General features: G+C 38.1%; 1 protein-coding gene across 5 annotated transcripts in view; it reads right to left on the minus strand.

The window, feature by feature from the left end:
- The window catches only part of Rap1a (RAS-related protein 1a), a 74135-nt gene that overhangs the window by 56665 nt on the left and 3444 nt on the right, over positions 1–14026 (minus strand). Inside the window, exon 2 of one of the 5 annotated variants that reach the window (XM_006500907.4) lies at positions 10131–10215. The exons of the other annotated variants lie outside the window; for them this stretch is intronic. The gene's annotated coding sequence lies outside the window, so the exon portion shown is untranslated. The remainder of the gene's footprint in view (positions 1–10130; positions 10216–14026) is intronic. 5 annotated transcript variants of the gene reach the window in all.

Consider the following 14026-nt stretch of genomic DNA (forward strand, 5'->3'; position numbering starts at 1 on the left):
AAAGCAATGACTCTTTGTAGCCATTATCTAAGGCTTACTATTCCTTACACACACACACAAGCAGATGGTACTGAGTGGTGACAGGAGCTCAAGCTTGTTCTATTGGTGACAGTAGCCCAAGTCTAAAGCACAATGGGGACAATGGGACGACACAGCTTCTAAAACTGAACTTATCCACTGCTCTAAATGCAGGCTGGAGTTACAATGCTACTGAATTATAATGCTGATATTCTGTGTAAAAAGTGTAACATTTGACTAAAAAGACTAGTCAGAGGTTACTAAACATTTACTTAAAAGTCAAGGCATGTTTTACTACTGAAGTCTGTCCTAAGGTTTAGAACTAAGTATCAAAAGACACAGGAATGTTTGAAAAGGAGGACTGAGAGGAGGACTTAGCACAGTATCACCGTGCCTGCCTGCTGATAGAAAGTGTGAGAGGATTTGTTCCTCAGCATTGACCAATTCTGAGCTTCTAAAGTTCCAGACTTCTTATCATAGGAATGCAAAAGAAACAGCATACATCTAACACAGGGATAAAAGCAGATCTTAAGATTAAGATCTCTTTCCACATTACTTGCTCAAAACTTTCCATAAATTAATGACATTCTTACATTAATTAAACTTATGAAAGTTGTATCATTAAAATTCAGATATATAGTTATATAGAAAATAATACTTGAATTTACATGTGAAATACTTTCTGAAGAATGAAAACTTCATACCAAAAAGCTATATACCATTATTAAACCATGGGAGTAAAGTGAAAAAAACTTAGAATAAAATAGCCTACACTAGCAAAGTTGGGTTTTTAGAAAGAATTACAAACAAAAGCAAAGGTTTTTTATTTTTGTTTTGTTTTGTTTTGTTTTGTTTTGTGAGACAGAACTGTGTCCTGTGTACCTGGCATTCTCTGTAGACTAGACTGGTCTCCCAACTCACAGAAATTCATGTACAGCCATCACATGCAAAAATGCTGGGATTAGGCATGTGCCACCACACATGTCTACTAGGATCTAAAAAGCAGATTAGAAATAAACTCACAAATTACTTCATTAGCATCCATTAAACAGCTGGAGAGATGGCTCAACAATTAAGAGCACTGACTGCTCTTCCAGAGGTCCTGAGTTCAATTCCCAGCAACCACATGGTGGCTCACAACCATCTGTAATGGGATCTGATGCCCTCTTCTGGTCTGTCTGAAGGTAGTGAGAATATATTCACATACATGAAATAAATAAATGAATAAATCTTTCTTTTTAAAATCCATTAAACATTAGTTTAGCAGAAAAAAATTGACACTATTAAAAAGAAATCAAACTATTATATAAAGTTATCTTTTTTAAAAGCCTGTCAAATTATGTTAGTCTCTGGCAAAATAAATAATTAAATTAAATTTTTTTCTTTCCAAAACAAACTTTCTCATTCTGTCTGGGCTTACACTACTCCTAGAGAGATGGCACACCCCCATGAAACTGTGAGCACTGAACGATGGCTGACGCATCATCATCTCTCTGAAGGTCTCAGTGAGCTACAGCAGCCCATACAGGGCATGCACCTCCTTCAACATTAACCTACCTCCTCATGGCCCACATTTCACCATTTTCATTTCTGCTCTGTGAAAATAAATGATTTGCCTACATCTAGAAAAGCAACTCTCTCGCATGCCAAGTATTCTCCTACAGTAAACCTTCTATCATTATCCCTTCATGTCTCCAACTTCCCTCTGTCAACTTACTTTAATTTCTAGGTGGGCATCCATTCCTTAAGATTAAAAATAATGGTAAACTTAAATTTGTTATATAGTGTTGGGTTGGTTTCCCTGGGAGGCCTGCTCTTTTCTGAATGATCAATGGATCTCAAGATAGGTGGGAGGCATGGATTGGGAGAAGAAGAAGGGGAAACTTCAGTAGAGATGTATGAGAGAAGAATAAATTTAAAAAAAAAAAAAAAAAGAAAGAAAGTATCTGATTTTTCACTGCCCTCAGGAGTTTTGAAGAACATTTTATTATAAGTACTTTAACTCTCACTGAAGAAGAGGATAACAAAAAAAGCTGAAGCAACTTTTTTTCATATATTAATTTATAATATGTATGAGTGTTTTGTACCACATGCATGCAGTTCCCACAAAAGTCAGAAGGGGCATCAGAGCCCCTGAGAATAACAGATGGTTGAGAGGCACCATGTACATGCTGGGAATAGAACCCAGGTCTTCTAGAAGAGCAGCAATGCTTTTAATAGCTGAGCCACCTCTCCAGCTTGACTTAGCAGTCATTTCTGAAGAAACTTTCTATACAGTCTAGACCTAAGAGGAAAACAGTGTAGTTTTACTAAAGAACAGATAACTGGTACAGAGATAGTTCCTTGTTACTAAGTCCTTCATTCATGTTTTTAAGCAGGACACACAATTACTGAGCACCTATTTTTTTGCCTTATGCTACTCATCTTTTGGGAAGCTTTGTATCAGCATAATAATACTTAGAGTTGTGTGAGTTTTCATAAAGCACACAACTACCTTTATTTTAATCCCTTATAAGAACCTAAGATTAAAAATGCCCGGGTTGGTTGTTTTGCTTTGTTTTTGTTGTTTTTTCAACTTGATACAAGCTAGAGTTATCTGTAAAGAGAAAACTCAATGGAGAACATAGCTCCATCCAGACTCCCTATAGGCAATTCTGTAGGACATTTTCTTGATTGATGATGGATGTGCGTGGTTCCAGCCAACAGGGGGCTGTGCCATCCAGGAGGAGCAATCCAGTAAGCAGTGATCCCCTTGGCTTCAGTTTTGGCTTCAGTTCCTACCCTGACTTCTCTCAGTGATGGAATGTGAGCTGAGCTGTAAGCTGAAATAAACACTTTCTTCCCCAAATCATTTTTGGTCATGGGCTCTCTCACAGTAATACAAAGCTAAGACGGAAATTGCTATCAGATCACTGAGTACTGCTGTGGTAGATATAACCATGTTTTTTGGGAGGACTGCAGAAAGAATTCAGAACTTTGGGTTAGAAAAGTCATTGAGTGTTCAAAACTTGGTAAGCTGTTTATCTGGAGGATAATGCTAAAAGCAAAGCAGATGATAGAGGCCTGACTTGACATTTCAAAGGGAAGAAAGACGCTTCTGGGGGCATTTATATGGTATTTTATGTTAAGAACCTAAGCGGGACTGAAGCATCCTCACTTGGGCTTTTCTTCTTTTTTAACTTCTTAGGGTCTGTGAGGTGTATCCTGGGTATTCTGTACTTTTTGGCTAATATCCACTTATCAGTGAGAACATATCATGCATGTCATTTTGGGTCTGGATTAACTCAGTCAGGGTGATACTTTCTAGTCCCATCCATCCTGCAAAATTCATGATGCCCTTGTTTTTAAAAGCTGAATAGTACTTCATTGTGTAAATGAACCACACTTTCTGTATCCATTCTTCAGTTGAGGGACATCTGGGTTGCTTCCAGTTTCTGGCCATTACGAATAAGGCTGCTATGAACATAGTGTAGCACGTCCTTGGTATGGTGTATCATCTTTTGGGTATGTGGCCAGGAGCAGTATAGCTGGGTGTTCAGGTAGAAACTATTTCTTGAGGAACTTCCAGGAACCACTGATAGAACAGTGGTTATACCAGCTTGCAAGTCGACCAGCTATGGAGGAGTGTTTGTTCCCCTTTCTCCACACTCTCCCCAGCATGTGCTGTCACTTGAGTTTTTTTGTTTTTATATTTATGTATTTTATATTTGTAAGTGCACTGTCACTATCTTCAGACACACCAAAAGAGGGCATCAGATCCCATTACAGATGGTTGTGAACCACCACGTGGTTGCTGGGAATTGAATTCAGGACCTCTGGGAAAGCAGTCAGTGCTCTTAACCATTCTGATTGGTATAAAGTTGAATCTCGGGGTCATTTTTATTTACATTTCCCTGATGTCTAAGGATGCTGAACATTTCTTTAAGTACTTCTCAGCCATTCAAGATTTCTCTGTTGAGAATTCTGTTTAGCTCTGTACCCCATTTTTTAATTGAGTTATTTGGCTTTTTGAGTCTAACTTCTTGAGTTCTTTATATATGTTGGATACTTAGCCAAAATGCCTAACAGTGGGGATATGGAACCTCAAGAGACCACTTCCAGTAATTAGACAGGGCCTCCTGTGGAGGGATGAGGTCACCAACCCACCTTCAAATTTTCTGACCCAAAACTGTTCCTAAAAGAAATGCAGGGACAAAAGTGGAGCAAAGAGTGAACAAATGGCTGACCAGTGACAGGTCCAACTTGGGATCCATCTCATGAGTGGGAACCATACCCTGACACTATTACTGATGCTATACTGGACTTGCAGACAGGAGCTTAGCATGGCTGTCCTCTGAGAGGCTCTCCCAGCAGCTGACTGAGACAGATGTAGATACAGCCAAGCACTGGACTGAGGTCTGGGGACCCCTATGGAAGAGTTAGGGGAAAGACTGAAGGAACTGAAAGGAATGGCAACCCCACAGGAAGACCAACAGTGTCAACTAACCTGAACCCCTGGGATGGTCTGAACCAACTCCACATCACCCCATCCCCTGGCCCCCTCATATATAGCAGAGAACTGCCTTTTCTGGCCTCAGTGGGAGAGGATGTGCCTAATCCTGTAGAAACTTGATGCCTTAGGGAGGGGGAAGATTTGGAGGCGGGGCTCTCAGAGGTGAGAGGAATGGGAGGAAGAACTCTGCAAAGGGGGCTGAGAGAGGGGACAAAATTTAGAATGTAAATAAATAAAAGAATCTCTAGTAATATAAATTAAGAAAAAGAATCTGTAGTCTTTTTAAAGGTGGTGGTAGTGTGCACCTTTAATGCCAGGCAAAGGCAGATGGATCTCTGTGAGTTTGAGGCCAGCCTGGTCTACAGAGCTAGTTCCACGACAGCCAGGGCTACACAAAGAAATCCTGTCTTGAATATATGTGTGTGTGTGTGTGTATGTGTATGTATGTATATGTATATATAGATATGGATATCTATATATACATTACATACATATATATATCAAAAACAAACAAAAAAATTTGTAGTCTCTCATCAGCTGGAGCTGTGATTAAAAGAGACCAACACCACAAGTAAAAACCTTTGCTTTCTGGGTTGTCTTTTAGCTGAAGCTGAGAAAGTTTTGAAGGCATCAAGGGGTTATGGAGAACTGCTGAAGCATGGCACTATGAAAAAGGCCCCTTGTGAAGGTGAACCCTCCGTTGCAGTAGAAGCCTCAAATTGAAGAGAGTCCCATAGAGAGAAGTTGAGGCTTGATACCATGAAGCCGGCTTAGAGTAGTGAAGAGATCCCAGGAGAGGCTATTAATGAAAGTGCAGCCCAGTTACAGGGGAGATCCCAGTACCCTGTCAGCACTACCAAAGACAGCAGCGGCCTTGGAGTGGACCTGGCCGTGATCCTAGGAAACAAGCTATGTGTGCTGCAGAAAATGGAACCAGAGAAGTGGTCCAGACCCTTTGAAGCCCAGAGGATCAAAAGTAGGTTCCAGAAGTCAAACTACTGAACTCTTAACACTGTAGAAGTTTAGTACCACTTGATTTGATTGTGACAGTGCCCTGGTTCTTCCCCCATAAATATGCAACCCATTTTTGATTTTACAAGAGCCCACAGATGATAAGACTTCAGAATTTTAGAGTCAGAAATCTTGACAGACTTAGAAATCTGAGAAAAAGTGGATATTTTAGAGAAGCGCTGGATGTTTTAGAGAGGTTTAGAACTTTAAAGAAATGATATATAAAAAAGACTAAACTTTTAATGTGAATTCTTTCAGATTGTAGGCTTTCAAAAACTGGAATGTTTTATACTGTGATAGTGAGGGTGGTTTGTTGTTATTTTGTCAAGCTAAAGTTACAAGCTAAAGTTATCTAGGAAGAAGAGCATTAATTGAGAACAATACCTCCATTCAAACTGCCTGTAAGTCTGTAATGTATTTTCTTGATTAATGACTGATGTAGGTGGGCAGATGTCACCCTTGGACAGGTGGCCCTGAGTTGTATAAGAAAGCAGGCTAAGCAAGCCAAGAGAAGCAATCCACGCTCCTCTGAGTTCCTGTTTCAGTTCCTGTCTGCAAGTTCCTGCCTTGACTTCCTTCTGTGATGGAATGTGAGCTCAGAGTTGTAAGATGAAATAAACCCTTTCCTCCCCAAACTGTGATAATGTCTGTTACTGTATCTTAACACTAGCAAGCTAAGACAACCAGTATTTACTTCAGAGACTTACTATGCAGTTTAAGTGGAATGATAAGACTTCTACCAGCAAAAAAATATTAGTTCCTTTCTTTAAGTTCCCAAGGAGATTACAAAATTTATCAGTGGTTTCTAACCTTCCTATGAAAACACGTAGCCTCTATGGATTCCATGTTCTTAAAGAGCTTTCTGTACCAAGTACATTGGTACTTTGCTAGTCAGATTAAGTAAAGGCTAATCAGAATTCTCAAATTTTTAGACTTAAAAACTAATGTAATTCAATGCTAAGTTCTCCCCACCACAAACAAACAAAGAAAATTTCACAGACTGAGGAATAAAACCCATTACGCTCTTACATACTAGGCAAACATTCTGACATTAACTATAAGTTAATGAGTGATAGAAACCAGGCCCAAAGACTTGAGTCTACATGTTACCAGTTAAAAAAACAAAGATAGGCAATAGTTTATGTACATACTTCTATTGAGACACAAACACACACACACACACACACACACACACACACACACACACACTGGCAGGGGGAGTTCTTTTATTTTAGACAGAGGATTTCTGCTGTGTAGCTAGGTAGCCCTGGCTGGCATAGAACTCAATGTGTAGAGTAGGATGACTCTAAATTCAGATCCTCCTAAATTGGCCTCCCAAGGGCTGAAATTAAAGGTGTACACTACCATACCAAAAATACACAATTTTATTAGGCTTTTTGCAATACTAAAAGTAATTTATTCTGATCTCTGTAGATTCCTGGAGAAAACAGTAATGTTGTATTTAAAAATTTTTTTAAAAAGTGATATGGGGGGAGGGCTCAGTTGGGCAGGTGAGAGGACCTACGTTAAACCTCAAAAACCCACATAAAGCTGGACTGGGCAAGGTGTCTCTGTAATCAATCCCAGTACACCTATGGAGGAGAGAGGAGAACTCAAACTCAAAGGACAGGCCAGCTATCTTGACATACACAGCAAACAAGAGAACTCCATCTCAAAACAAGGTGGAAAGTAAGGCCTAACACCAAAGGTAGTCCTCTAATCTCCACTTCCACACAGGAGCCATGGTTTGTACCAGTGCCCATAATTCATAAACACACACACCACAGTAAGAGAGATGGGGGGTGGAGATTAACAGACAAGAAACTGCTGTTTACCTTGCAGATTTGTTTTTAGCTAGTATTCTTAGTAGCACTGCCTTCAGACCCAAGTGTTACATATACCTATCCACACAGGAAGTGATGAGCAGTGTGCCTTCCCTTTCTATTTATCACAGAATCAAACCATTCCACAGTCCTATGTGATTTGTTCCCTACCAGCCTCACTGGCTTCAAAACTGTGGCATAAAGGCGAGTCTCACACACTTTAAGTCACCTCATGTAAAAATGGACGAATAAGCCAAACCAGCTACTGAGACTGGCACAGTGCAGTAGACTCACTTGAGTCCAGGAATTTTGGGGTAGCTTAGGTAACATATTAAGACCCTACCTCTTAAAACTAAAACAAAAAGGGTTTTAATTGAGTCATTTTAATAATATACCCTAAAATGGTAGCTGAACAAACCTTAACAAGGGACTAAATCTGGAGCTTAGTGATGGAGTACGTGCCTGGCCACATGCAGGCCAGGATTTTAATTCCTAGCATCTTAAAGATTTCATTTCTGAATTTAGACATTATTTGGAGGGAAGAAAAAAAAACATTAAGAAAGAAATAAGGCGACTGGAGAGATGGCTCAGAGGTTAAGAGTACTGACTGCTCTTCCGAAGGTCCTGAGTTCAAATCCCAGCAACCACATGGTGGCTCACAACCTTCCGTAAAGAGATCGGATGCCCTCTTCTGGTGTGTCTGAAGACAGCTACAGTGTACTTAGATATAATAATAAATAAATCTAAAAAAAAATAGAAAGAAAGAAATGAGAACTAGTTTAAAAATATAAACCTTTTTGTTTTGTTTTGTTTTTTCACGACAGGGTTTCTCTATGCAGCCCTGGCTGTCCTGGAACTCACTCTGTAGACCAGGCTGTCCTGGAACTCAGAAATTCACCTGCCTCTGCCTCCCAAGTGCTGGGATTAAAGGTGTGCACCACCATGCCTGGCAAAAATATAAACATCTTAAAACTAAAAGAGAGTTGTTTGGCTTTCAACTGTATAATACTGAGCACCTAACTCACAGTTCATATGAATTATTTTCAGATTGATATCAAAAGTCAGATCAACTTTGCATACAGGTTTTTCAGCCAAGTGGAAAGTACTAGAGTCAGGTACTAGAATGACTAAAACTGGGTCTGAAAGCTCGTTTAAAAAACAGACCAAGAGAAAACTTGCAACAGGAAGACTGGGAATGCTTGCATGCTTCCTCTGAAGGTCAGCGTCCCGTGCGGGAGCTGCTCTCTATCTCACTGCCTTGACTTCCAGGCTGCCGTAGTGTACCTTCTCTGCTCGCTTCACTGATGCTTTCCAAGTCTAGGACCATTTACACCGAATGTAAAAAATGGAGTGGGCTGAGTTGAGAGATGTCTCAGCAGTTAAGATAGGATGTGAGTTCAAGTCCCAGCACCCACATGGCAGCTTAAAGCTATACATACTCCAGTTCTAAAGGATCTAATTCTCTCTGACACAGATATACACAAAGATAAAACACCCATACATATAAAATAAAATAAAATAAAATAAAATAAAATAAAATAAATTTAACCCATGAAAAAGAATTTCACCTTACAGCGAACAGTTTTACAATATTTCCAGAAATAGAAAATATAAAACTAAGAATTCTCTATTAACTAGTTAAACTAATCACTTCACAACACTAATGAAAATTAGATTTCTGCACAAGTTATACATTTTTTAGAAAAACAAAAATATTACTATTTGGCTAGCTATTTAGTCCAAGCTAAATGGTCTTAAATTCATAGAGATCTGCCTGCCTCTGCCTCCCATGTGCTGGGCTTAAAGGCATGAACCACTACACCTAGGGAAGATATTTTTATGAGTATTTTGCCCACATATATGCCTACAGTATTCACAGAGACCAGAACAGGTCCTGGGTCCCTTGGAACTAGAGTTACAAGCAACGTGAGTGTTGGGGACCAAACTGGGGTCCTCTCCAAGAGCAGCCAGTGTGATTAACTAAGCATCTCTGCAGAGCATCCCTCTGTTAAATCAATATCCCACTCTTCATCTTCTGAACTTCCTGACTTTTCATATGCCATTCCTGACACAGAGTCTACCATTCTCTCTCTCCTAAGTACTATACACCACAGTTCATTTGTGTCTCTCTTAGTTCATGTAAACAAGGTCACAAAAGTGAGGTACCCCCCCTTCTGAAACTGGCCAAAATAATTAACAAATTAGCTGTTTTTTATTAAATGCCTATTATAAGCCAAGCCGCCTTACAAATTATTTAAAACCTTTTCAACAAACTTATGATGTAGGTAGTACTATTGTTATGATCCTTTAAAAATAAGAAACTAAGGTTCAGAAATACCAAATCATCAAGTTAATAACATGGACTTCGTAAGTGTTAAAGCAAGGTTCTGGACTAGGTTTGCCTAACAACAGAGCCATTAGTAAACACTGTTTATTAAGTCAGAACAATATGTCTGTCTGTCTGTCTGTCTGTCTCTCCCTCCCACCATCCCTCTCCACCCCCTCTACCTTTTTGCAAGAAAATAAACTTTCTCATATTCATTATTTTAGAAACAAAAAACAAAATAAATAAAATGCACAATGCTCAGACTGCAACGCCATTGTCTATTTTATAACAGATCATTTTCATCTAAAATATTTTAAAAGAAATTCACTTCAACTTTTTCAAAAGAACTGTAAATGTCCACTCTTAGTGTTCCACATCCTTAATAATATGAAGTCTGAGGTACTACCATGAAGTCTCTAGCATGGATTGACCCCACTGGCAAAAACTGGAAAAAACTAACCTGCTCAATGCCACCGAGGGTGCAGCAAGACACTCAGACAGGGCAACTACCCTCTGACCTGAGATCCCATTTCTGGGAATCTAGCCTAAAGCAAAGGGAGGAAGGAAAAGACAGAAACAAATGTAATCAATGATAAATGTACAAAAGTGTCTCTCCATTGTTTAAAATAGTAGTATGATAAATAGTCAACCTTAAAGCTCTAAACCAAAGGACCAACAGTCCATACAGACAGGAAAAGTAATAACTAAATAGTATAAGACACAAATCTAACTTTTATAAAAAAGAAAAGTCTGTACACACAAAGGAAAAACTGGAAAAATCCATACTGAAAGCCTGCTTGTGGTTTGCTCTGTGTAATGGGACCATCAAAAATGGTAGATTTCTTCTTCACCCTTATGTTCTTTTCAAAACTTGCCATGTGTAATCTCTCCCCCACCCCCCAGGAGGTGAGAGGAGGCGTGTCAGATTAGTTGGAATAGGAACTACATTTCTCAGGACAAAAATCCCCTAAGTCTTGTTGCCAGGTTCTATTATGTCCATGGTTACTTTTAGATTGTATAAAGGATGTTATGTGAAACTCAATAGTATTTATGATGCTACACAAGGCCTATCATTTAATGGACAGCCAAAATCCCAAAAGAAAGCACCACAGTTAAGCAGATTTTCTATGTATGACTGATGAAAGTGAATGTCAAATTAATCCAAACTCACACATGCAAAATAGGAAAACCAGAATATCTATCCTCACTTTGCAAACTAAATATACTATTATTTCTTATGTCAATTAGGTCTGAGAAGGAAGAAATTTGAAAATAAACCTGGCAAGTTCCTAGAGTTCACTAAGAATACAACCTGATATATGTTTTTGGTGTATCCGCATATCCATCCATCCTAACTAGGTATTTTAGTGACACAAGATTATTTTAATTTATGTGGGAAAAATATTAAAAATCTGTTCTACAAAAAAAGAAAAGAAAAATCCCAAATCTTGACATTAAACATAAAATTAAAACCAATAGCTTAACAAGGAAACAACTCCAGTATATTGTGTGTGTGTATTCAGCTACATCACAATCTATAATTTTTATTTTACTATATTTTTGACAACTAAGAAATAGTATTTATGAAGCTGCTGTATTTATGAACAGACAGACAAGTACTAAAAAGTAGTACTGGTTTAAAAAAAAAAGAAAGAAGAAAAAGAAAACATGAAATACTACACATTTACATGTGTCCAACAAAGAGTTTAATTTTGACTCATCCAACCTTCTCGGCTGGGAGTTTGATCCTTGAGAACTGCATGGTGGAAGGAGAGATCCAACTCCTACAAGCTGTCCTCTGACATCCACACATGCATCATGGCATGCACATAATAAAAACAGAGATCATAAATATGCGGAGTAAAAAACCTTTAAGGGGCTGGAGAGATGCTCAGAGTTTAAGAATCCTTAGTACCCTTCCAGAGAACTAGAGTTCAGCTCCCAGTACCCATGCAATGGCCATTGACCATCATAACTCTAGTTCCAGGGGATGTGACACCCTCTTCTGGCTTATTCAATTAGACACTCGTTTGGTACACAGACAAACACACAGGCAAAACACCCATACACACATAAAGTTAAGTAAAATAAAATAAATTTATACTTAAGACACTGGTTCAATGTTAGTGAACCAATGGTTCATGAATGTATACACGGTTATCAATGTATACATGAATATCAATGGTTTATGAAAGTATACAATACTTTTACATTTGAACTGAAAGGACAGTTTCAAACACATTCAATAGATTTGTGCTAGATTATAAACTACATAAAATTCTAAAATTAGTGCTAAATGTTAACTACTACAAGACTTAACATAGAACTTGCTGTCTTAATGTTGCATTATATCATCAACCTATCTGGAACAAAATGATTTTATTTATAAGTAAATTTAAAAATACCACTGAAAATACAGTGACTGAATGTGCTCTGCAGTCAACATGTCTGGCAGCCTACATTAAGAGACCCCCTACTATTCACTTGTGGCAGCATCAACACCATCAGGCTCTGTCCAACAGCTGCACCTAATTCTTTGTACCTCTGTAGTTTCACCTCTAAAAGCTAAACCACAATCTTATCCTGAGCAAAAATATTTTTCACTTGCACAATAAGTCGTTATAAACCAGCACTGGAAATAAAAATCTGACTAAGGGGCTTAGTGGTTAGGAAGACTGACTACTCCTCCAAAGGACCCAGGTCCAACGCCTAGCACCCACATGGTGGATCACAACCAGGCACAACTCCAGCCCTGCGGATCAGACGTGTTCTTCTGGCCTCCTTGGAAACCAGGCATACATGTGTATACGAAGGCAAAATACATATGTACATAAAAAATGTGAAGGCCATAATAAGTAGCACACTTGATAATAAACTTTTGGGTTCAAAGTGAGGCCCTTAATTGTTAATTAATTCAAAAGTGGTTTTATCAGTTATTTGTACTTTAATACTCTTAGGGAATAGGACTACACTGTTTTCTGTCCTTAGATCAAACATGATTTACATGCTTTAAGTTTTGTTCATCCTATCAATATGAACTAAATAAGCTAAAAAAAAAAAAACTGGCAAAAATTAGAGTGACTTACAAAAAGATTCTTTCAGATTTATCTACAGAAAATTGATATGCTCTAAGTAAGTTAAGTACTCTTTTAAAAAGTCACTCACTTGTATAATAACTAAAGTTTATTTCATAAAACAGTTAATTTCCCAGGTGTACATCAGGTACTTCTGAAAATAATACTAAAAGGACTATTTTTATTCCTCTTATGAAAGTACACCATTTCTTATTTTAGTTTTACGTTAGTAATCACACAACTTCCCTTTTTATATTGGTGCATGTGTGAGTGCACATCGGACCCCTCACTCTGAAAGGCCTACTTTCAAGAAGAAATGAGAGCACGGCACAGTTCTTTGCTGAACTGCTTGGCTGATCAGAACATAATAATGAATAAAGCTAACCTTATATGTTTAATACTCATTAGGATCATTTAACTTTGAAACAAATTAACCAGTCATCTCAAAACCGTGTGCCCAGGGAAGGAAGGCCAAAACCCCTCACTGTGTAACCATAACTGCTACTACAAAAGACTCAAAATGTAAATTAAGTATATGAAATTCTAAAAGGCACATAAAAATTACTACTTGTGATATGTACACGCACAGACATACACAAAGGATGCTTTGACCTCCTCTCATTAACATATAAAAGGTTAAATATTTCTATTTAATGCTAGTATTTACTACATTAAAAACTACATTAAGTAATGCAGTACTTTTCACTACAACACTGAAATGAACATAAAATACTTGAACTATGCTGTAACTTTTCACAAGTGATTAACTTTATTTGAAAAAGAACATTTAGGGAAAGTAAGTTTATGTTCACAATTTTAAATGTACTAGAATAATAAGATAAATGCTTTGTACAAGTTATTGCTATTGACCATCTGAAATGAGAGCTGTCTGGTGCCAAGACCCTTGTACACTGAGCTCTGCGGCCACTCCCTGGAACCTCTGGTACATGCTACACAGTGCTAGGTGCTTTCTGGGAACTCAGCTGTTCTCCCTCCCTTTACAGATGGCACAGTTTTGGCTGGCTCAGATCAAATCAAGCCATCTAGATTCCAGAACCAGAAATGCTGAAACAAAGCCTTGGTGGTGTAATTTTCTATAAAAATAAACTGGTATCATTCTCCTCTTAAAACTAAACAAAATGTCAAAGATTCGAAGCTGACCTTACATAACACAACAGGAGTCTATTTTCAAAATAACGGGCACTACAACACTTTAAAATTCAACTGCTCTTAACTAAGGACTATTTGATGAAATTTATTGTCAAACATATAAGATTCTAAA

Source organism: Mus musculus, chromosome 3 (genome assembly GCF_000001635.26).
Source record: "Mus musculus strain C57BL/6J chromosome 3, GRCm38.p6 C57BL/6J".
Lineage (NCBI taxonomy): Eukaryota > Metazoa > Chordata > Mammalia > Rodentia > Muridae > Mus > Mus musculus.